This window comes from Bactrocera oleae, chromosome X, assembly GCF_042242935.1.
Source record: "Bactrocera oleae isolate idBacOlea1 chromosome X, idBacOlea1, whole genome shotgun sequence".
Lineage (NCBI taxonomy): Eukaryota > Metazoa > Arthropoda > Insecta > Diptera > Tephritidae > Bactrocera > Bactrocera oleae.
Genome location: NC_091541.1, coordinates 26,186,941 through 26,210,863, shown reverse-complemented (window position 1 = coordinate 26,210,863; position 23,923 = coordinate 26,186,941). Strand labels below are relative to the sequence as shown.

The 23,923-nt window shown below is 35.8% G+C and overlaps 1 protein-coding gene across 7 annotated transcripts in view; it reads left to right on the top strand.

The window, feature by feature from the left end:
• The window catches only part of CaMKI (Calcium/calmodulin-dependent protein kinase I), a 407,212-nt gene that overhangs the window by 56,689 nt on the left and 326,600 nt on the right, over positions 1-23,923 (top strand). The window contains exon 1 of one of the 7 annotated variants that reach the window (XM_070112311.1): positions 8,086-8,102. The exons of the other annotated variants lie outside the window; for them this stretch is intronic. The gene's annotated coding sequence lies outside the window, so the exon portion shown is untranslated. Of the gene's footprint in view, positions 1-8,085; positions 8,103-23,923 lie in introns of those variants that run through there. 7 annotated transcript variants of the gene reach the window in all.

Sequence of the window (23,923 nt, the reverse complement as noted above, 5' to 3'; positions counted from 1 at the left end):
TCCTTTTGGGTAGGTTTTCTCTTATTTCCGCCTTGGCATGTAGCATCACTATGTTGGTAACTAAGTCGCGCATTGCTTGATTTATATGCCTTTGTCCAGACATCATACTCTCAAGCTCTTTAATCTTACTACCCAACTGGTTAAAGTTCTGGGTAGTTTCACTATTTTGTGGTTCTCCAGCAGGTTTGGCACATCTTATTGCCTGGTTAGCATTTTCACACATTATTGCTGATCCAGCAACGGTGGATAACTCATTTTTTCCAATAGGAGGCGTTCTCATAACTTTCGAGTTCCTTCTAAATGGATTCTCTGGGGTGCACCCACTACTGTTCTCAGAGGCCATACCTCAATGAGAAAATAGTTGGAAACACCTGACAGTAAGTGTGTTCAGTCACTGCCCCTAAAACCTTGCTAATATTTTCGGTAGTTGGCAATGCCAAAACCAAAAGGGAATATAAAAAGGAGAAACAAAAAAGGACAACAGCTGATTGACCAAAACAAAACGGCAGAGCAAATTAAGCACGCGTTTTTTTTGGATTGCTGTGTCAGGGGAAAAATAATTTGCTTTTCAGCAAAAACCCGCAACCACTTCACTTGAATTCACTACCTATATGTGTGTGTGGATGTGTGTGTGTGTGTGTGGATGTGTGTAAACCTCTTATAACTTTTAAACGGCTCAACCGATTTGAATAAACGGCATTCCAAAGGGTTTCATTGCACTTGCATTTCGTGTAAGTTTGGACCCAATCGGACCAGTAGATTTCGAGAAATCTCAAAAATAAAAATTTTGAAAAATCGTTTTTTTTCTGAATTTCTTCCAAACTTGACCGATCGACACCAAAAACTAATCAGTTCTAAACCTTGAAGATACACATCGTTTGCCGCAAACCGGGTCAAAATCTGTTGATTTACTTGCGAGATATTGAAAACGAAAGAAATCACCAAAATTGATTAGTGTTTGAGAAATTTGGGAAATAGTGTTATATAATATTAAACTCCCATTAAATTCGAAGAGCTCAAAAGCAGTGAAAAAAGCGAAATTTGAACGTTAACGTATGAAATTAGCTTGAAGTTGCAGAGATGGCCCTTGAGGCCAACCGTTTTCCACATTTTTTTATTCTATGTTCACTCTTGGAGTAGAAATCGCTTCTAATACCGAATAAAAATGTGTAAGTTGCCGAATTGAATATAACGGCACTTTTTTCTAACGAATTTGTGAAACATATGCGATGCGTATTTTTCAGTGGTTGTATTTAAACTTTTGTGCCGGGTAGTTTTAAATTTCTAATGAATTAACCGTTATCTAAGCTACATTGACGGTTGGTATTGCAGATGGGCGTAATCGGACCACACGCCCACAAAACTCCATTAATCTAAGGTATAAATTGCCATAACTAAGCTCCACAATAAGATATAATGCTGTTATTTGGTATACAGGATCAGCGAGTAAGAAATTAAGCAGGAATTTGGTATACAGGATCACATTAGGGATTAAATTTTTTTTTAAACTGGGCCCGCCCCTGATAGGTTTAATGTGCATATCTACTAAACCGCTAAAGCTATAATAACACAATTCACTGATAACAAATGTATTTAGCACCTATATCGACAGTGTGAAAATGGTACTGTAAAATCGGGGGACAACCCCGCACACTGACCATATAACGGTACTGTTAAGAACTACAAAAGCGCAAAAAATCAAGCACTAAACATGTCAGAGACATTAAATTTTATCTTTGGGATGGTATGAGATGACTTTATAGGAACCGCGTTCAAAATTAGACAGTGGGCGTGGCACCGGCCGCTTTTAGGTGAAAACCCATATCTTGGGACCTGCTTATCAGATTTCAACCAAATTCAGTACATAACATTTTTCTCATATGTCTATGTTAAAGTGCGAAAATGGGCGAAGTCGGATTAAAACGACGCCTTTTTCCCATATAACACCATTTTAAATTCCATCTGATTCTTTCACTTTCCATTATGCAAATCAAGCAACAAGGATTGTATCGGTAGCATTTTAAAACTTTGTGTGAATAATGCACTTAAAGTATGCCACTTTGTGACCAAAAATTGTCAAAATCGAACCAAAACTGTTCAAGCCCCTAGGTACTGAATATGTGGACTCCAATGCCTATTGTTGACTTTTTACCAACAATACGGTCAATGTGTAAGATATATATATAATTGAAATTCATATAATAAAATAATTAAATGAAACTCTCGATAATAGTATGTTTTTGTGTCAAAAATGAGTTGAATCGGATCAATACTTCCAATAACCCACATATGCCTAATTTAAAGATTTTTGAACTTCCGGGTGACTTTATACCGCATATATCGGCCAATATGGGAGTTATTTCAATGAAAATGAGAGAGCGTGTTTTTCTCATAACAAGGTATCTTTGTGCCTAAAATGGAAATCGGGTAAAAATTTGTAACTAATATCAGGATTTTCGAAGATTCGTCTGACCTTACTCCATATGATTGGTGATGGTATGCGAGGTACCTTAATGAAACAGTGGGAGCATTTTATTAGTCTGTGGCATGTTAGTAGTATGTGGTATTGACAAAAATTGATAAAAGCGGGTTAATACTACCCTCAACTTCCATATACTACTTATTCTAACCAAATGCCGAATATGTCTGTCAGTGTGTATCCTCTTGACCGTGCTGGCATCGAGTCCAACTCGGGCCCCAAGGGATTCTTCTGCTGCATTTGCGCTAAAAGGCTCCATTCAAACTCCACCTCGGTTAGGTGCAGCAAATGCAATGCATGGATCTATCTTAAGACCTGCTCAGGCCCTAAGGAGCTCAAGGCAGCATGACTCCCAGTCCTACCAACCTTCATACTGTACAACACCGTGCAGTATCGTCTAATCGATGGTGACATCGACCGCTGGGGCAATACCCTTGAATTTCAGGGTATAGCTGTCAGGTCAGGCGATGTCGAGCTCGAGATATTTAACATATACATCCCCCAGTTACATGTTGCCCAGCAGGATATCTCCCGCACATAGGTGCGATACTTCGTGGTGAAAACCGAAGTTCTTTAGCATTCCTGCTTGTCAAACGATCGAAGGGGATGGAGCTGGCGGAACAGATTGACGATTCGACATTCTGCACAATGAATGACGAAGCCTCCACCAGAATTATGGACACCTGTAAATGCTTGCCTAATATTACCATCGCTAGCGGTGGTCTGATAAATAGCATAAGCTGGCGACCTATGCTAACTCTTGCATCCGACCATCTGCCCATAATTATCTCGATAGAGAGACCTCCCGACTTTATTTCTGTGGACAATCGCACCTTCATTAACTTTAACATAGCTAACTGGGTCGGCTTCACAGAATTTACTGAGAGCATTTTCAACGCACTACCATTCCTACGACACGTCATCGTTGGCGAGCGTCAATTCCGCAAGGTGATCACTACTGCTTCTGCTCGCTTCATACCGGCTTGAAGAACCGCGGAACTCCGCCCTAATTTCCCAGCCGAAGCAGCTGTATTAGCACACGAGCGCGACACCTTACGCCATGCCGTTCCCTGTGATCCCCGAATATGGGATCTCAATTTGGAGATTCGGCAAATGGTAAATCAACATAAGCGGACAAAATGGATAGAGCACCTGAAGTCATGCAATCTCTCCACCGGTGTGAATAAGCTTTGGACTACTGTCAAGGCCTTGTCTAATCCGAGGAAACATGACGACCGGCTTGAAATTCAATTCGATGGCCATGCCTCCTCGGATCCGAAGAAGTGCGCAAGCTATTTTAGCCGGCAATTTACACTGCATCATTCGACCAAGAAGGCCAAACGCGCACCGCTTACTTTCACCGATGGGAAGGTTCAGAGTGCCATAAAAAAGGCCAAATCGTGTAAATCTATTGGCCCTGGCGGAATAAGCATGCTGATGCTAAAACATCTGGGCTCGACGGGAGTAAGCTACCTCATCAAGGTCCTCAACTTGTCGATTTCCACTCTTCAAATACCCGATGTTTGGAAAGTCGGAAGAGTGGTCCCACTACTGAAACATGGGAAAGCCGCCAACAAAGGGGAGTCTTATCGTCCGATAACTCTCCTTTCCCCAATAGTAAAGACACTCGAGGCCTTCCTACTCCCGACATTCACTCACCGCCTGAGTCTAGCAGTCCATCAGCATGGATGATAGTCCACACCCAGATAGTTCATGGCCTAAACTAGAAGCCAATCCACGCTCTCTCCGGGGCTGAAGCGGTGGACTATGAACTATCGCCTGCACTGTTTCGAAGTCAAAACTCCAAACTTAAAAGAATTAAACAGGGGGTTCCGCAGGGTGGTGTCCTCTCCCCACTACTGTTTAATTTCTACATCTCGAAACTCCCCCAACCACAAATGGGAATTTCCGTGACTTCGTACGCTGATGACTGCACGATATTGATGTCGGGCAATGGAATCGATGGCATGTGCTCGAAAGTAAACAGTTATCTCTCCGACCTTTCTCCCTTCTTCTCTGCAAGGAGTCTGACACTCTCCCCCACTAAATCCACAGCAACCATTTTCACAAACTGGACGAAGGAGTACAGACTAGATCTGAACATTTCAGTCGATGGCACAAAAATTCCGACAGTCAACAACCCTAAAATTTTAGGCGTTACATTAGACAGTCTGTGCTCCTTCACTCCTCACACGACCGCGATAACTGCCGAAGTACAGAGCCGCAACAAAATCCTCAAATCGCTTGCCGGCAGCTCTTGGGGGAAAAGACAAAGAAACGTTGTAGGCAACATACAAGGCAATCGGCTGACCGGCCCTAAACTATGCATCACTTATATGGTCGCCTGGATGTAGTGCAACGCAGACGAAGAAGCTTCAGACTTGTCAAAACACTGCACTCCGGACTATCACGTAATGCCTCTTGATGTCCCCAATAGAACACCTGCACAGTGAGGCCCTTATGCTTCCGGTTAAGGAACATAACGAGCTCCTCTCCGCCTCCTAGGAAAATCAAGAGGTCCTTCCTTCATTACGTCGCCGACATTGGACAGTACGCCGACCGGACTCGGACGCAACGAACTTTAAACAAGCACTGACTGCCATTCACATTGGAGCCATCAACACTTTCACCGACTCCCTCTCAGGAATGGCGTACTAGGAGTCAAACCACCACTCATAGCAGACGTAGAGCTCGAGCTGCCTCGCGTTCCGTTCCCACGACAGTCGGGTCTACGTAACCGGAACGGACCCGGATTTATTCCGGCCAAGGACTGTCAACTCATTAAAATTCTGCCGCTACAACAACAACAACAGTTGCCTCGCGAAACCAAAGTGACCCTCGCGCAACTTCGTTCTGGATATTGTAGCAGGTTAAACTCCTACTTATCCAGAATAGACCCCGACATTCCAACACCCGACCCCGACCCCGTCGAAACAGCTCGTTTCTTGGGCCTCGCGTTAGATGACCTCGACGACAACCCAACTATGACTTATCACCCAAGCGGGGACTAGGTAACCGTTACAACAACAACAATCCTTAAAGAACCCCTGCGAACAGTGCGAAAATAGAGGAAATCGGATGATAATCCCGCTCTCTCCCCATATAACGGTTTTGTTAAAAACTACTAAAATTGCGATAAATCTATAAATGAATGCACCAGAGACATACAATTTTACACCCGAGATGGTACAAGATGGCTTTGTAGGAGCCAATAACAAATTTGGACGATGGGCGTGGCACCGTGGTTGCTAATATTATAGCATACTAACGTTACAATATGAAGATGGGCGAAACAGACGCCTTTTTTCCATATAACAAAGTTTTAAATTCCATCTTGTGTCACTTGATGCCCAAAAATTGTCCAAGTCGGACTACACATATTCAATCCCTCATATACCCAATATGTGGACCCCAGTTCCTGTTGCAAATAGAGATATATTATAAATATAGATAAGAGAATCCTTTTCTGATAATAGTATGCCTGTATGTCAAAAATGGGTTGAATCGGATCAGTAAGCCCCCATATACCTAATAGAAGCCTCCATATTCGAAAGATTTTCCTATGTCCGGCTGACTTTATACCGCATACAAGTAGTTGACTTCAGATATGTTTTTTTGACGTTGTTTTTAATACAATTTTCGCCGACAGGAAATAAAATATAGGTATAAAAGTAATTTAATATATATTACATATATTTATGATATAAATTTGATTGCAATCCATTCACGATTTTTGCCAACACCTGAACGTATTTCCGCGGTTTTAATCCTGGTAAGTTGCAAGAGTATAAAATATTCGGTTACACCCGAACTTATCCCCTCCTTACTTGTTTTATATTACTGTTATTAATGCTTATTGAAATGTTATTATAATCGGGTGTATTACATATGTTAAGGTATTAAATTTATAAGTGGGGATTTTCCCGCACGCTTAAAAGAGGGTTGATTCGATAAGCCAAATTATCAACGTTACTCAAGCCTACAGTAATTGTTTGAAGGCTGAATTACCTCCGAAAAAGGTGTCTGGCGGTGAGAAAAATTTGTCTGCTTAAAATTGTCTCAAGCGAAAAACCAAAGAAAAATTTTTAATTAGAATAGACCTATATACACATATTTAATTCGTATATTTCAACATTTTTTGAATAAACTGTAACAATCTGAATCGTTTTGATAATTAATTTTAAAGTTATTTCAATATCTAACGTCATTAAATGTACATTTATCACAATCCGATCATTCGATGCGTGTTTTAATTTAAAACTTTTTATTTTAAGAAACGTGTAAAAGTTTAAACTCTATTTTATAACCGGTTTTATTTACAATGTAAAAAGCTTAATTTATTGGATCAGCGACAGTAGCGCGGTTTGTTGAATCCAACGTAAATCATTTTAAAACCAAAAACAGTTATATGTTCCATAAGGTACATAATTTTTAATCAACGCACGTGAACATTTAATAGAAAATTATTATAAAATATTTACTTCAATTTCGCACTAAATTTGCAAAAACACACCCTAATATAATATTTCACAACAAAGTCATTCTCATTACCTGCCAAATGTATTGTATGTCGTGGTCGTGTCGGAGAATTGACTCTCGTTTGAGAAAAATGCGTTTAAAATTCATAAGACAGGTATAAAAATACTCGTAATTTAGTAAAATTTTAAATTTTATTCATTATGATATTAAAAGTGTTTTCTATTCTTCTTCTCATTATTTTTGTTGTGATCTTGTGTAATTTGATAACAAAATATATATATGAGAATACTGAAATTTAGATAATTATAAAGTTTTCAGAACAAAATTTGTCCACAAATATTGTCCACAAGATCTCACGTCTAATATTTTTTAAATAATCATAACTTACCAAGCCCTCAGATACCGAATATGTGGACCATAGTTCCTAATCGGGTCAATACTACCCGTAATCCCCATATACCTAATGTAAAAATTTCAAAATTTCAGTTAGTTTTATGGCGTATATATTATATGATATGGAACCGATCTTAGCAAAATTAAGTGAACGTAAAATTCCTAATATACTCTAGTTCAATGCCAAAAATAGTTCGCCCTCGAATTACCTTAGCTTCCATATACTACATTTAATAATTTTTGTTATTTTAGCAGACTTTATACCGAATATATCGGTAAATTTTTGAGTTATCTTCCTAAAAATGCGTGGAAACATGTTCTCCAGTATAATTGAGTAATGTTACTGCAAACAGTTCACACATTCTTGTGTGGTAGTAATGGTAGGTAATGTGGTTTAGTACTGAATTTGAATGAAATTGGTCCATACCTTGGTCTAAACCCCATATCCTTAATATAATGTCTTCCGATACTCTCATTGAACTTTCCCAGTAAAATAGGTTGATTTTAAATAAAAAATTCCTTCCTGTTCAATTAGAATTTGAATTTTTTTAGACATGTGTTGCGAAACTCTGTTGAAATGATTAATGCAACACTGAACGCCATCTATAGTTAATATTTTGTACTTGTCAAAAACTTTTTACTGTTGGCAACCTTACTCTGTAATCTATTATTGTCATTTTATTTTTACAATATAATATATTCCGTCGATTTGCTCAGTTCGTGGTTTTGTTTTAATTTCCTACTTTATCAAGTAAATACTTAAATACTAACATATAATAAGCGGTTATGGGCAATATATGTCCGATAGTATATTAGGGAAGTTTTTCAAAATATAAGCGCTGTGATTCACTTAGATTGAAGTTAGTTAACCTAAAAATTCAAATCAAAATCGGCCATTGCCGGCGTGCTCATTTTTTTCCAGCAATTTCAGCTTATTTTTTTGAGAAAAGTAGGTAATAAAATGGCATCACAAATAACAATGGGTACTATTGAGAAACTAATTGGAAGAGAAAATTACCAAAGTTGGAAGTTTGCCGTAAAAAACTACCTCGAACATGAAGAATTGTGACAACAGATTGAACCGGATCCAGCCTATGTATCTGATAGCAAGAAAAATACGAAAGCAAAATCGAAAATAATACTGTTGGTGGACCCAGTTAACTACGTCCATGTACAAGAGGCTACAACAGCGAAACAGGTTTGGACTAAATTAGAAAAAGTGTTTGATGACTCAGGGCTTAGCAGAAAAGTAAGTTTATTGAGAGATTTGATCACCACTAGCTTGGACAATTGCTCGAGTGTCGAAGAATATGTCAATAAGGTAATGTCAACAGCTCACAAGTTAAGAAATATCAATTTTGTAGTAGGTGACGAGTGGCTGGGTACGTTGCTGCTCGCTGGTCTCCCAGACTACTACAAGCCAATGATAATGGCTTTGGAGAGCTCCGGTGTGAATATTACTGCAGATTATGTAAAAACTAAGTTGTTACAAAAAGTTAAGGTATCAGATTTAGCTGCTTACTATGCCAAGTCATATAATAAACAAAATATGTGAAAGCAAAAAAATCCTAATAACCAATATCAGAGGAAAGGGCAACCCAAAGGGCCACGGTAGGGATTGCTACTTTAAAGGCAAAAAGAAGGTTCTCTCAAACAATGATAATTCAAATAATGGTTATTATGCGGCTTTTCCAGCTGCTGCTGCATTGGATGGGAGTTGCTGGTATGTCGATTCCGGAGCATCACTGCATATGTGCAATAACAAGAATTGGATGTATGATGTATCCCCATCAACTATCAACAATATTAAGGTTGCAGACAATAAAACAGTAGCAGTAAAAGGCAGTGGCAAGGTGGATTTTCAGATTAGAGACTCAGATGGCATAATACGGACAATACAGGTCAGTGATGTCTTATATAATATGTACCCATACTGACAGTTAATTTACTTTCTGTAAGTCAAATGGTAAATAAAGGCTGTGAAGTGAAATTTGAGAGAGATAGTTGTCAGATATACCAAAATAATAAGTTAATATTGACAGCATTGCATCGCAATAACATGTATATATTGAATAATGTTTCTGAAGCACCGGCATTGCTATCAACAGCAGATGAGCGAGATATAAATTTATGGCATCTAAGAATGGACCATCTCAATTTCACAGACTTACAGAAGGTAACTGATAGTGCAGACGGGGTTAAATTATCAAAAAAAGGTAATCAAATTTGCGCAACTTGCTTAGAGGGAAAAATAAGTAGACAACCATTTAAAAATACATATACACCACAGCAAAACGGTATGGCAGAGCGTATGAATCGCACATTAGTAGAGAGAGCTAGATGCCTAATTTTGAATTCCAGATTACAGAAAATATTTTGGGCTGAAGCGGTCTCAACAGCGGCATATATAACAAATCGTTCACCATCGAAAGTTTTGGACTACAAGACGCCATATCAATTGTGGACAGGTAAAATACCAAACTTAAATAACATGAAAATATTTGGTTGTCACGCAATGGTTCATGTACCAAAAGAAAGCAGACGAAAATGGGACTCGAAAGCTACCAAGATGATATTTGTGGGGTATCGCGAATATACTAAAGGCTACAGATTGTATGATGAGAGTAAAAAACATATATACAAGAGTAGAGATGTTGTTTTCTTGGAACACACAGCTAGGAATAATTGTGTAATTATGCCACTTACTTCTTTGCAAGAACAGGAAACAACAGCCAAACAAGAATCTGATACCGATACTTTAGTAAATGAAAGTTCAGAAGAGGAACAATTGTATGATACCAGCAGTGATATGTCAAATTCAGAAAGAGATAATGACCCAGATTACACACCGGAAAGACATGATGACGATACTATACCATTAAGAAATATAACTCTGAGGCCAAGGAATATCAAACCCAAACCTACTACTTATTTTCGTTATGAAGAGAAACCAACATGTTCATCAGCATTATTAAAGGAACCAGAGACTGTGGAAGATGCTCTATCAAGCCCAAAAGCAAAAGAGTGGAAAGAAGCTATGGATAGCGAGTATGAATCGCTTCTTCAGAATAATACATGGACATTGGTAACTCTACCTGAAGACAAAGAATAATCCCTTGCAAATGGGTTTACAAAATGAAAATAGATGCAAATGGTGAAGTTGTACGATACAAAGCAAGATTAGTAATAAAAGGATTCAGACAGAGGAAAGGAACTGAATATAATGAAATTTTTGCTCTGTAGCATGGCACCAGTTTGCACTAGCTGTAAAAGAAAATTTATATATAGATCAAATGGATGCAGTTACAGCATTTTTGCAGGGAGATATAGATGCTGAAATATATATGAATCAACCACCTGGCTATGAACACGGACAAGTTTGCAGATTAAATAAGTCTATTTTTGGCTTAAAACAGGCGAGTCGCCAATGGAATTTGAAACTTACTTCTGTTCTCAAACAGTTAGGATTGGAAAGTACGTCTGTTGATCCATGTATTTACTACAAAAATGATAATGGAAACATCATCTTTATATTGATCTCTGTTGATGATTTATTAATTTTTTATAATAATGAAGAGAAAGGTAAAGAGATCAAGCTACAACTTAAAAGTAAATTTGAAATGTAATCACTTGGACCTGTCAATTATTTTATTGGCTGGAGGATAAGTCAAAACGCGGCCAGAGACCAAATTTATATTGATCAGACTGCTTATATAGAAAAAATCCTACAGAGATTCAATATGACAGATTGTAATCCAGTCCATTCGACCTGTGATCTTAGTTCCAAATTGATCAGCACAGGAGATGAAAATAATATTATTAGTAATGCACCTTATCAAGAAGCTATTGGAAGTTTACTTTACCTATCACAAGGAACAAGACCACATATTTGTTTTGTTGTAAACAAATTAAGTAGTTTCAACAACAAACCAGAAACACAACACTGGTTGGCAGTAAAAAGAGTGCTACGCTACTTAAAAGGAACTAAGGATTATAAATAAAAATTTTGTCAAGATAGAGATGAAAGAGGAGTGTTTGGCTACTGTGATTCAGATTGGGCTTCTGACATTAACAGCCGGAGATCATGCTCGGGCTACATTTTTTTGTTTCAGGGTGCTTCAGTCTCATGGTGTTCTAAACGACAGAACACAGTTGCCTTATCAACCATGGAGTCTGAATATATGGCACTAGCTACGGCCACTCAAGAGGCTATGTGGCTAAGGCATTTAGAGTCGAAACTAAATTGGAAGCTTCCTTTTCCGTTTTTACCTAATGTATGTTTTCTAATGGTTTTACTATTTTTGCATAATCTTTGCTAAACTTCCTGTAATATCCAATCACTCCCAGAAAACTTTTAACTGCCGTAGTTACCGGAAAATTTTAAATTGTTTTAACATTTTTGCAACCATGTGTTCCAGAAATTCAACTTCTTAGTAAAATTTGGATTTTTGTAATGAAATCTTCATATGTATTTGCATTTTTTATATTTCTGTTATTATACTTAAATATTTTCTATGCTCCTCCAAATGATAATATGATGAATATAAAAAGAGGTGGAATAATCTAATATAATTTCTTCTTAAGTGTGCCTAGTGTGATCGCTGAAAAAATATGGCATTTTAAAATGGTTGATTGGCTTCTAAAAAAGGACACTGATCGTATGCAAAATTAGATTATTGGTTTCTTATCTATAAAACCTATTAAAATTTATGCTAAACAATGATTTTTTAAGAACAAGTATTAATGCGAATTTTTTCAAATCACATACTATAAATGTGTATTTATTGAACAAGAATAGTTATTGAAAATATGCCCTTCAAGCTTAAAAGTAAAAGTTAAATTTTTGGCAAGTTCAAGAACTTAAAACAAATATGTTAAACAGCTAATAATAACGGAATGAATACAACATATTTTTTTGGCTTTTCTTTTATCTTAAACGTTAAAGTTAAATTTACCATAATGTAACGTTGGAAACACAAATTTGTGCTATTTACAATTATTCCGACCGGTAAACTTGCATGTATCCATAAAAAGGGAATTCCCCTAAATTTGTGATATGAAAATATTTCACAAAAACTAAATATAATTAAAGCCCAAAAGAATCGTGCTAAATGGAATAAAATCGTGTAAAAAAATACAAAAAAATTTTATTTTCAAACCGTGTCAAAACAGAATTAGGTGTATATTTATTCACGTTTGGGGAATATATTAATGTAAGTCTCCACATCATCTATATAAAGGTATATACATATTTTTGTAATTAAAACTACATATTATATACAGGGGTGTTGTTGAATACAAAACAGATTTGCGTAGCTGTCAGAATTGCAAACCAATTCTGATTTTCAATGGTGTCACAGAATTTGATTGGATACAGTGTTTTCGAACATATGCAAAACCAATATTCGAATTAGCTGTTTACTAATCTGACAAAACTTGCAAATGGATAAATTTGGAAGTGTTTGATAAATTTACAATCAATATATTTAAAAGAAAGTCCTGTTAGTTACACTATTTATAACTCAAGAACGATTTGGTTGAAAATTGGTGGGGCGGTAGTCTAAAACCAGGGGACGGACATAGGATTTCTTTACGTTAAAAGTCAATACAATTCATATATACAAAAAATATTATTCAAATCATAAACATGCGCTCAAAATTCATGTAAACATCATTTGAACACTTTATTACTCCCAAAAAAAACATAATAATAATAATAACAACACGTAGCTACTGCAAGGCTACAGTAATTTTCGTATACATATATGGATTATATTGATCCAAGGCGGTTTTTTTAGAACTCACCATATGGAACCGGTAATACATTTTAATAACACCACAGATAATCTCATATGTCTGCAGTGTTGATAAAAAGTTCAATTATAAGTTGAGATGAGTGCATAATGGCTCACAAATATTCACAATATTTAAACGACAACGATGAAACTTCGGTGGTGCTGCCTTACCACTGTCTGGTGATTGCCGACGCCTGGTCGTCCATCGCTTTTCTTAAGCCAATGAGATTAACTACTGTTTGAGCAATGGCTCTTATGCAAAAAGGTGGCAACACTTCAAGCTGTAAAGCTGTAATTTTTTTGCTGTGAACTATTGTGTTTAATTTTGCAAAATTCTTAAACTTTAATTGATTTTTTAGTGATTTAATTCAATATTTAGTGATTTAACTCTGAGTAGCAAGCTAAGTATTAAATGTTCTTAAGTTTTGTGCATTATTAAAAAGTTTAAATTTTCGAATTTTTGGTGCCGAGTCAGCTTTTTGTTTCATTTTGTTTTATTTTATTCTATTTTCTCTCTTTATTTATCTCATTTACTTCTTTATTCACAGCTGTGTTGCGTGTAGCTTTTTATTTGTTCCAGTGCATCTACTGACTGCTATATTGCTTTTTCAAACTGTCTTGGTTTTGAACTTTGATGAAAAAAAAAACAAAATTGCTATTATTTTTGCGTTTGTTCTTAATTGAATTTATTATTATTAGTATTTTATTAACACACTAATTAATTATTTATACATCAAATTTTGTTTGACTTACTCTTTTATTTGATCTTCATTCTGGTTGTTTATTATGTCTTGTAACTTCCCCAATTGTAACATTAAAGGCGATTCAGATCGCTATGTTTCATGCTGGCTTTGTGATGGGCTTGCCCATATTAAAAGACTGACAGGTAGAATCTTAGATTCTATTCTCGACTGTAAGGGATGCGTTGGTACTGTTTAAATTGTAGAACTATTGAAATCGATCTATTTAAAGTTTATAGGAAGAAACGCAATGGCTTTAACAAAATCGGTCGAGATCTTGTAATCCTCACTGAAAAATTTAGGCACTACGAAAAAATATTCAAATCTTTTAAGTGCCTGAATGATTCTCATGAATCCTCCAAACCTGCTCCTAAGCGTAAACGTCCTTCCGATGAAGTCACACTTAGTTCTTCTGTACAGAAAAGAACGTCTCCGCCCGAAGACCTTATAAATCTCTCTTTTTCTTGCCCTCAAGGTGATAAGCCGTCAACTTCCAAAGAGCTCAATTCCCCAAAAGCTCTATCTAATAGTAATAAATGTCTCACAATTCCAGAGGCTCCACCTAATAACTTAGTAACATCTATTAAAAATTTGGTAGTTATTCCACCTAAAAAGTCTATATTTATTTCTAGACTTGCCAAAGATACCTTGATGGAGGACATTAAGTCTATCATTTCGTCACGTTTAAAAATTGATGATATCAATATCCGTAACTTTAACTTCATTTATGATAGAAGTATATCGTCAGTTAAAATAGACGTATCTCTTGAAACATTCAAAAAGATCTTAGATAGTTCATTCTGGCTACCTGAGGCTTTTGTACGCGAATTTAAGCCTAAACTTAGAAGTCAAACTGAGGAAAACATTGCTAAATTACCAAAATCAACCATCGATATAAAAAACTGATTGGTAAAAATTCGCTAAGCATTTATTATCAAAATGTTAGAGGTCTTAATACAAAATTAACCGACTTGTAACTAAACAGTTCCAATTTTAATTTCCATATTATTGGATTTACAGAAACATGATTAAAACCTCACATTTTTGATAATGAGATTTTAAACAGTGAATTTAAAAAATTTAGAATTGATTAACTGAACAAAGTCGGAGGGTTGTTCTATTTGCCGTACATTCCTCTATCCCATCTGAAGATGTTCTTGTTCCAGGAATCGACTCATTTGAATTTAAATGTATTATAGTCTATAAATAGTGCTACTTCGATGGCAAATAATGCAGATTCAATAATCGCATTAGGAGATTTCAATTTACCATGTGCTTCGTGGAAAGCTTTCGATGACTATATCGTACCGATTTGCACTCGGTTATGTTTTCATGAGTTTTTCGAAAAAATGTCCGAGTTGGGTCTGAACCAAATTAATTTGATTCCGAATAAATTTGGTAAATGCTTAGATTTAGTATACGTAGATACCTCTTCAAAGTGTTCCGTTATTCAGAGTAATCCTCTTGTTCTACCAGAGGACTCGTATCATCCTGCTTTGGAAATATCTGTCGAAATCATGAGCAATGTACGCGATAATAATTATCAAACTTCGTGCTTCCGTACTCGGTTCAACTTTGCAAAAGCTAATTTTAAAAAGTTAAATACAGAACTTTCTACAATATCATGGCCTAATTATAATGGTGATATTGAATTGAGTGTTTCTCCTATTAATAACATTATTACGAAATTATTTGAAAAGTATGTTCCAATAGTAATTGTTAATAAAAGTAAAAGTAGAATTCCGTGGTCGTCGAAAGAGTTACATAAGTTGAAAAACAGAAAAACTCAAGCCTTTAAGCATTTAAAAAAAAACCGGTTCACTTGTCGACTATTCTAAATATTCCGTATTGCGTCGACAATATTTTGACCTAAACAAAAAATGTTATAATAATTACTTAAATAAAGTAAAAAAGAATGTTGTAAGTTATCCAAAACCGTTTTATGATTTCGTCAACTCCAAACGCAGGATTTCCAAATTTCCGTCCGCGATGAAATACAAATCTATCATTTCAACTGACAATGTTATTATATCCAATATGTTTGCAGAATTTTTCAAGTCAAACTACTGTAATAATTCTTCCAAAACTTTATCTTATCAGCACGTGTTGTGTTCGAATACTTTAATTAACGCTCCAATTATTTCTGAAGAAGACGTCCTACTTAAATTAAATAAGTTAAAACCATCTTTTAGTTGCTACCCAGACATGATACCCTCATGCTTCCTAAAAAATAGTGCCAAATATATTTACTTGCCTTTGACAAGGATATTTAATTTCTCTCTTAAACACGGTATATTTCCTTCAATATGGAAACAGTCATTTATAATTCCTTTGCATAAAAGTGGATTTAGATCCAACATTAAAAACTATAGAGGTATCGCAAACTATCAGTTATACCTAAACTTTCATCACTGACCATATAACCTTTTCGATTTCTCCGATAATTTCCTCATCTCAGCATGGATTTCGTAAAGGGAATTCGACTATAAGAAACTTGCTTGAATTTATAAACCATGTATCATTGGGTTTTAAAGAACATAAGCATACGGATGTTATATACACAGACTTTAGCAAAGCTTTCGATAAAGTAAATCTCTCGATTCCTATACATAAACTTGATCTGCTGGGCTTTCAGCCAAGATTCCTTCAATGAACACAACGAGTGATATTTGAGGATACACCTTCAGATACAATTAATGTTTCTTCAGGTGTTCCGCAAGGTAGTCATCTTGGCCCGATTCTGTTCTTGTTGTTTATTAACGATATCTCTTCAGTAATTGAATTCTCAAAAATGTTATTATACGCTGATGACGTAAAGCTTTTTAAATCATACACTTCAACTGAGGAAAGGTGTCTGTTGCAAACAGACTTAAACAATATGGTTGCATGGTGTGATAGAAATGATTTGCCATTGAATCTGAATAAATGTAAGACGGATGTGCTTTTCCCGTAGATCTGTGCACCACTCTTCTTATGTAATAAAACACCATATTCTGGAGCAAGTTTTTAAGTATGTTGATTTGGGAGTTAATATGGACCCTAAGCTTAAGGCAGGAAATGCTGGGCATAATATTCTTAGTGAAAATCTTGAATGGAACAGCTTGCAGTTCTTTTATCCTGTCCGAAATTAAATTTAATTCGCTTTTCGAGGCAGTTTAGACCTTTACTGTTAAAATCCTGTAGATCAAATTTTGAACTAAACGAGCCATTCCTCCGTATATGTCATGATTTTAATTCTCATTTCAGCACATTTGACTTATCTGACTCACTTTTCAAAATTAAAAATACTTTATTGTTTTCTCTTAATGAATAAAAATGTAACAATTTATTATATTGTAACTATAAATCTTAGCTGTTGAAATTTTTGTTTCTTTAGCTGAGCAGTTTTAGATCTCAACACTAAAAAAACGTATACGGATCGCGCCCCTCGCGTCGGTTCGGCGGGAGGAGGGTAATCGTTGGGTTATTATTATTATAAAGAAACCTTTAGTTCAAAATAGAGACACAAATACTGTCATGAAAGCTGTGTACTGTCTCAAAAGTAATTGCATTAACATGACAAGGATTCATGTTTGAAAATGCCCAATAAATTTGTGTACCGGCAAGTGTAGCTGAATATTCTACACCTAGCAGGGAACTAAAGAGTTGCCTTGCCTTGGAACAGATTTCCTATTGTAGTCCCTCTAGACATTAAACAAATGTTAAAATCTCCAAAAATTACCACATTTTGATTGCATAACTCGGAAGTAAGGACTTTTTGAAGCTCTACAATTAAATGCTTGACAGAAAGCTGAATTTCTGTATAGAACCAGAATATTAATATTAAACATTTAAACAAAACCGCTTTTAAAACTTTGCGGCCTGTATACATTTTTTTTACTGCCTTTGGTTCTATAGAGCTAGCAATACTATGATTTGGTTTATCAAAATGTTCGTAAGGATAACTCCAAGGTTCTACAAAATATAAAATATGTGAAGATAGCAGTAAAAAGTCGCTTTTATATTATATCATTAATGTCAGCATGAAGACTCTAAACATTATGGAATAAAATTTGATGTCCTGATGTTCGGGAAATCATAAAATTAAAATTTTTTTTCAGAGCTTTATTTGTGTTCAATTCCCTCAGTTCCTTAAATACAGGATCCGATTCAGAAAATTTGTTAGGAGGAATAAAATTTTCTATGATGAATAGACCTTCTGGAGTAGTAGTTCGTCTGCACGCGACATATATTCAAGCTCTAGGCATTCTGGGTCGCGTATGAACTACTACTTTATTATATGTGGCACCATGACTTATATGAATTATTCCTTCAGCCGGAACAACTGGAAACTGATTTCTTTCAATTGAAATTTGTTCATTTCTTTTATATGGAAAAGATTTTGGAACTTTTTCAATTGGTGTTTAGGTACTTTCTAGAGGATGAGGATTTTTTGATCGTGCTATCAAACCAACAGAAGGTTCAAAAAAATTTATTCCACAGAGTTGTTGCAAAAGAACAATGGAAATCAATTTGCATAAGTTCTCCAGCTGCCCGATTAACCAAGCCATCACACGTGTTTATATTCACTGCAATCATATATATTTGGCGGAGGTTTTCAGTGTCAATTCATAGGGCAGCCCTGCGTTTCAGAAGTTTTGAAAAGTTTAACTATTTCCAAAATATTCTAATTTTTATTACACCAATTTCTTTGGGATTCGAACGAGCTTAAGGGCATTGGGAAAATTCGTGGACAGATTTCACACATTTTCGACATTAAACTATTGAATATCTAATATTTTACGTTTCTATAAAGCCATACGGAAGTTTGAATTTTTTACATAAAGTATGTTGGTTCTAGGGATAATGGGTAATAAGGCGGAACCGACCATTTTGTACTCAGGCACAACCTTATTTTAAAAAAATATTGAGAAATAATTCAACATCCATTATTCAATGAAATCGTGATTAAATTACAATAAAATTTGGTATCTTCTTGACTTATATTAAAGGTTATAAACTTAGTCTCAGTTTAATTGCTATATTTTATTTTGCGTCAGCGAAAATTATATGAAAAAAAAACAAAAAACATCTTGAAGTGACATATACATAAGTATGAATGTGATATTAACTAATCAAAGTGGCTAAATTTTATATTATAAGCTTGTGTGGAAAACGTCAACCAGAGAATCGGAATTCATTATATGAAGGTGAGAGGTTTAGACCAAGGTATATACTAATTTCATTCTAATTCAGCATCAAACCACATAATTTTTAAGAAATCATATCCACTTTATTTCATTAAAATATCACATTTTGATCAACCGGAACGGTTTAAAGTCAGCTGGAAAGACGGAAATCATATATATATTATATATTTGGGATAGAGAAAGATATTAATTTTGACATTGCTCAGCTATACTCGAGAACATATTTTGAAGCAATTTTATATATAAAAAAATATTAGTACTCACTGCGTGCGGCAACCAAGGGCTGCGACCTCCTAAACCAGGGTATTATGCGACTCCCGTGCCCGTTGGACGATTTGCAGCCAGGAGGCTAATCGCAGACTTCGGTAGGACTTCAACTATCGAAGCTGCAACGACTTGACTGCCCGACGGCAGCACTGGAGGTTATGCTGGAACTCACACCGCTCCACCTAGTAATCAAACAAGCAGCCAAGCGTACAATGCTTCAAATGACAGCAGAAGGGTTTGGCAAAGGGCAGGTAATCGCGTCCCAACAAATGATGGTCCTAAGTGATGAAACACCACTGGCTCTTCTCCCATGGGACAGCATTACCAAAACGGTAAACTTCACCAGGAAGTTTAAAGTTGCCGTTGCAAACAAGGCTGAATGCAATGATTCCACGCTCGACCTACTGCTGAGAGACAGCACAATCAAGTGGTACACCGACGGCTCGAAAACGTCGACGGGAATTGGTGCAGGAGCCGCAGGACCGCGTACCAAACTCTCTTACCATAAGTAAGGTGGTTACTATCTCAGCAGGTTAAAAATCTAATGAATCTCCTGAGGAACAAATTACAGCTACTTGTCGCATTCTACACTGGCCATTGTAAGCTCAAGAAACACTTATTAAAAATGGGTGTAGCCTCTTCTGCAAGCTACCGGTTCTGAGAGAGTAGACAACGGCCTGCAGACGGAGGATTTAGGCCCTCGGATCCATGTTTCCGAAAAGGGATTATATCGCCTCATTAGCACCTAGCAGTATATTGAAATTGATAGCTGGGGCTATGTGAGTCATTGTGACAGAGGAGAGGGCACAATAGACCTAAGGTGGAGGTGCAAACCATTATCCATACAAACCGGTAGTTCGAAAATCATTGTATCAAGTATATGGCAACTAAGAGAAGCCCTTATCCGATTCAACTATTTTTTTATATACAGGCATACTGTTATCAAGAAAGGATTTGCTCCGACAATTAGGCAATATACAGTCAGGGATAGTACTGGCGGTAGGTTAGTTCTGGCTCTATCAGATTCACTTTTAAAACTTAGGTGCTTAGTAAAGTATACTAAAAATTAGTATAGGTTGGAGTACATATTTTAAGAAAAGTCAGTCAATAAAAAAGTGCGTGAAGTAAACATAGTAAAATTCCATCACATCAAAAATTTAATGGGATCTTAAAAAAAAAAAATTTTTCCTGCTAAAGGAGACTGGGGCCTCCAACGGTGATATTGCAAGACGATTGCAATGTGAACGATATTAAAGGAAATATAACCAATCGAAACAATTTGGTGGCCGAGTCTCTGAAGGAAGACCCCAAGCGTTGAATTCAAGGCAAGAAAGACATTTACAAAACTTATGTCTCAAGGATCGTTTTAGCTCTGCTTCAAAACTTTGAGAGAAACTACCTGGCACCATGGAAAGCTCATACAGCACTCGGACAATCCAAAGAAGATTAGACGACATATGTGTGAAATCTTGCAGAGCCGCAAAAAACCTCTTCTCACTGCGAAAATCACGACTAAATGGCGAAAGTGGACCTCTGGCGAATGGGAGAATGTTATATTTTCCAATGAATGCAAAATTAATTTTATCGGCACTAATGGTGGATAGAGGATAAGACGGAGAAATGGAGAACGCTTTCAAGAGGAATGTGTATTGAGCACTCTAAAGCATTCTCCATACATAATGATCTGGTGAGCGGTCACAAGTCAAAGAGTTGGGTCTTTACTTGTAATACTCCTCGAATGCCATCGAGCAGTTTGTGTAAGTTAGACACTTGTTTTCAAAAACTTGAGATGATTCTAAGAATTTTCAAATGATTTTTACATCAGCAAACAGCCCGGACTTAAATAATATCGAAAATGTGTGGTCAATCGTAAAACGCAAAGTTAGGCAAAAAGAACCGAAAACACATTAAAAGAAATACAAATGACATAAGTATTAGTTGATATTATATAATATTATGATCTTCTTGGCTAAGCTGGAATTTTAGTTATCATTTTTATACACTGAAAAGGGTATATTAAGTTTTCCACGATGTTTTTAACACCCAGAAGGCTACGTCGGAGACCCTACAAAATATATTCATATATAATCAGCATGATGAGCTGAGTTGATTTAGCCATGTCCGTCCGTCTGTATGCAAACTGGTCCCTCAGTTTTTAAGTTATCGATCTGAAATTCAGCACCTGTCCTTTTCTCATTAAGAAGCTGCTCATTTGTCGGAACAATCGGAATCCAGTGCTTGTATGGGAAACTTTTTATTTGACGAGATACATATATTGACGAAATTTGGCATGGATTATTATGTAAGGCAATAATACAATCTTCGAAGAAATTGTTCAAATCAGATCACTATAGCATATAGCTGCTATACAAACTGAACGATCGGAATCCAGTTCTTGTAAGGAACCTTTGTATTTCTGAAGGGCATTATAGCTTCGGTGCAACCGAAGTTAACGTTTTTTCTTATTTTCGATTAGATTAGAGTAAACCCCGTCAAGTGGATCCTAAAAATATCGTTAAATCCGCGATTTTAAAAAGTAGCTCTTCATTAGATGACGGACCAGACGCACACCCCGTGATCTAAATATTTTGTCAAAATTCTTTGTCAAGCTATTGCATAGCTTCTTTACGGGCTTTCAGCGTGGGGACTGAATCAAGAAATTCCGTGACCGAAATATACCTAACATGATCACAAAGTATGCGCAAACAAAGCTGTACTTTTTTTGCTGTGAACTTTTGTGTTTAATTTTGCAAAATTCTTAAACTTTAATTTATTTTTTAGTGATTTAATTAAATATTTAGTGATTTAACTCTGAGTAGCAAGCTAAGTATTAAATGTTCTTAAGTTTTGTGCATTATTAAAAAGTTTAAATTTTCGAATTTTTGGTGCCGAGTCAGCTTTTTGTTTCATTTTGTTTTATTTTATTCATTTTTTTCTCTTTATTTATCTCGTTTACTTCTTTATTCACAGCTGTGTTGCGTGTAGCTTTTTATTTGTTCCAGTGCATCTACTGACTGCTCGCTATATTGCTTTTTCAAACTGTTTTGGTTTTGAACTTTGATTAAAAAAAAAAAAAATTGCTATTATTTTTGCGTTTGTTCTTAATTGAATTTATTATTATTAGTATTTTATTAACACACTAATTAATTATTTATACATTAAATTTTGTTTTACTTACTCTTTTATTTGATCTTCATTCTGATTGTTTATTATGTCTTGTAACTTCCCCAATTGTAACATTAAAGGCGATTCAGATCGCTATGTTTCATGCTGGCTTTGTGATGGGCTTGCCCATATTAAATGTGCTGGACTGACAGGTAGAATCTTAGATTCTATTCTCGACTGTAAGGGATTGTGTTGGTACTGTTTAAATTGTAGATCTATTGAAATCGATCTATTTAAAGTTTATAGGAAGAAACGCAATGACTTTAACAAAATCGGTCGAGATCTTGTAATCCTCACTGAAAAATTTAGGCACTACGAAAAAATATTCAAATCTTTTAAGTGCCTGAATGATTCTCATGAATCCTCCAAACCTGCTCCTAAGCGTAAACGTCCTTCCGATGAAGTCACACTTAGTTCTTCTGTACAGAAAAGAACGTCTCCGCCCAATGACCTAATAAATCTCTCTTCTCCTTGCCCTCAAGGTGATAAGCCGTCAACTTCCAAAGAGCTCAATTCCCCAAAAGCTCTTTTTAATAGTAATAAATGTCACAATTCCAGAGGCTCCACCTAATAACTTAGTAACATCTATTAAAAATTTGGTAGTTATTCCACCTAAAAACCCTATATTTATTTCTAGACTTGCCAAAGATACCTTGATGGAGGACATTAAGTCTATCATTTCGTCACGTTTAAAAATTGATGATATCAATATCCGTAACTTTAACTTCATTTATGATAGAAGTATATCGTCAGTTAAAATAGACGTATCTCTTGAAACATTCAAAAAGATCTTAGATAGTTCATTCTGGCTACCTGAGGCTTTTGTACGCGAATTTAAGCCTAAACTTAGAAGTCAAACTGAGGAAAACATTGCTAAATTACCAAAATCGACCATCGATATAAAAAACTGATTGGTAAAAATTCGCTAAGCATTTATTATCAAAATGTTAGAGGTCTTAATACAAAATTAACCGACTTGTAACTAAACAGTTCCAATTTTAATTTCCATATTATTGGATTTACAGAAACATGATTAAAACCTCACATTTTTGATAATGAGATTTTAAACAGTGAATTTAAAAAATTTAGAATTGATTAACTGAACAAAATCGGAGGGTTGTTCTATTTGCCGTACATTCCTCTATCCCATCTGAAGATGTTCTTGTTCCAGGAATCGACTCATTTGAATTTAAATGTGTTATAGTCTATGTTAATAGTTGTTTTATTTATTTAACCCTTTCTTATATACCACCCCATTCGGACTTATCTGTATACATGCAGCATGCTTCTTTAATAAATAGTGCTACTTCGATGGCAAATAATGCAGATTCAATAATCGCATTAGGAGATTTCAATTTACCATGTGCTTCGTGGAAAGCTTTCGATGACTATATCGTACCGATTTGCACTCGGTTA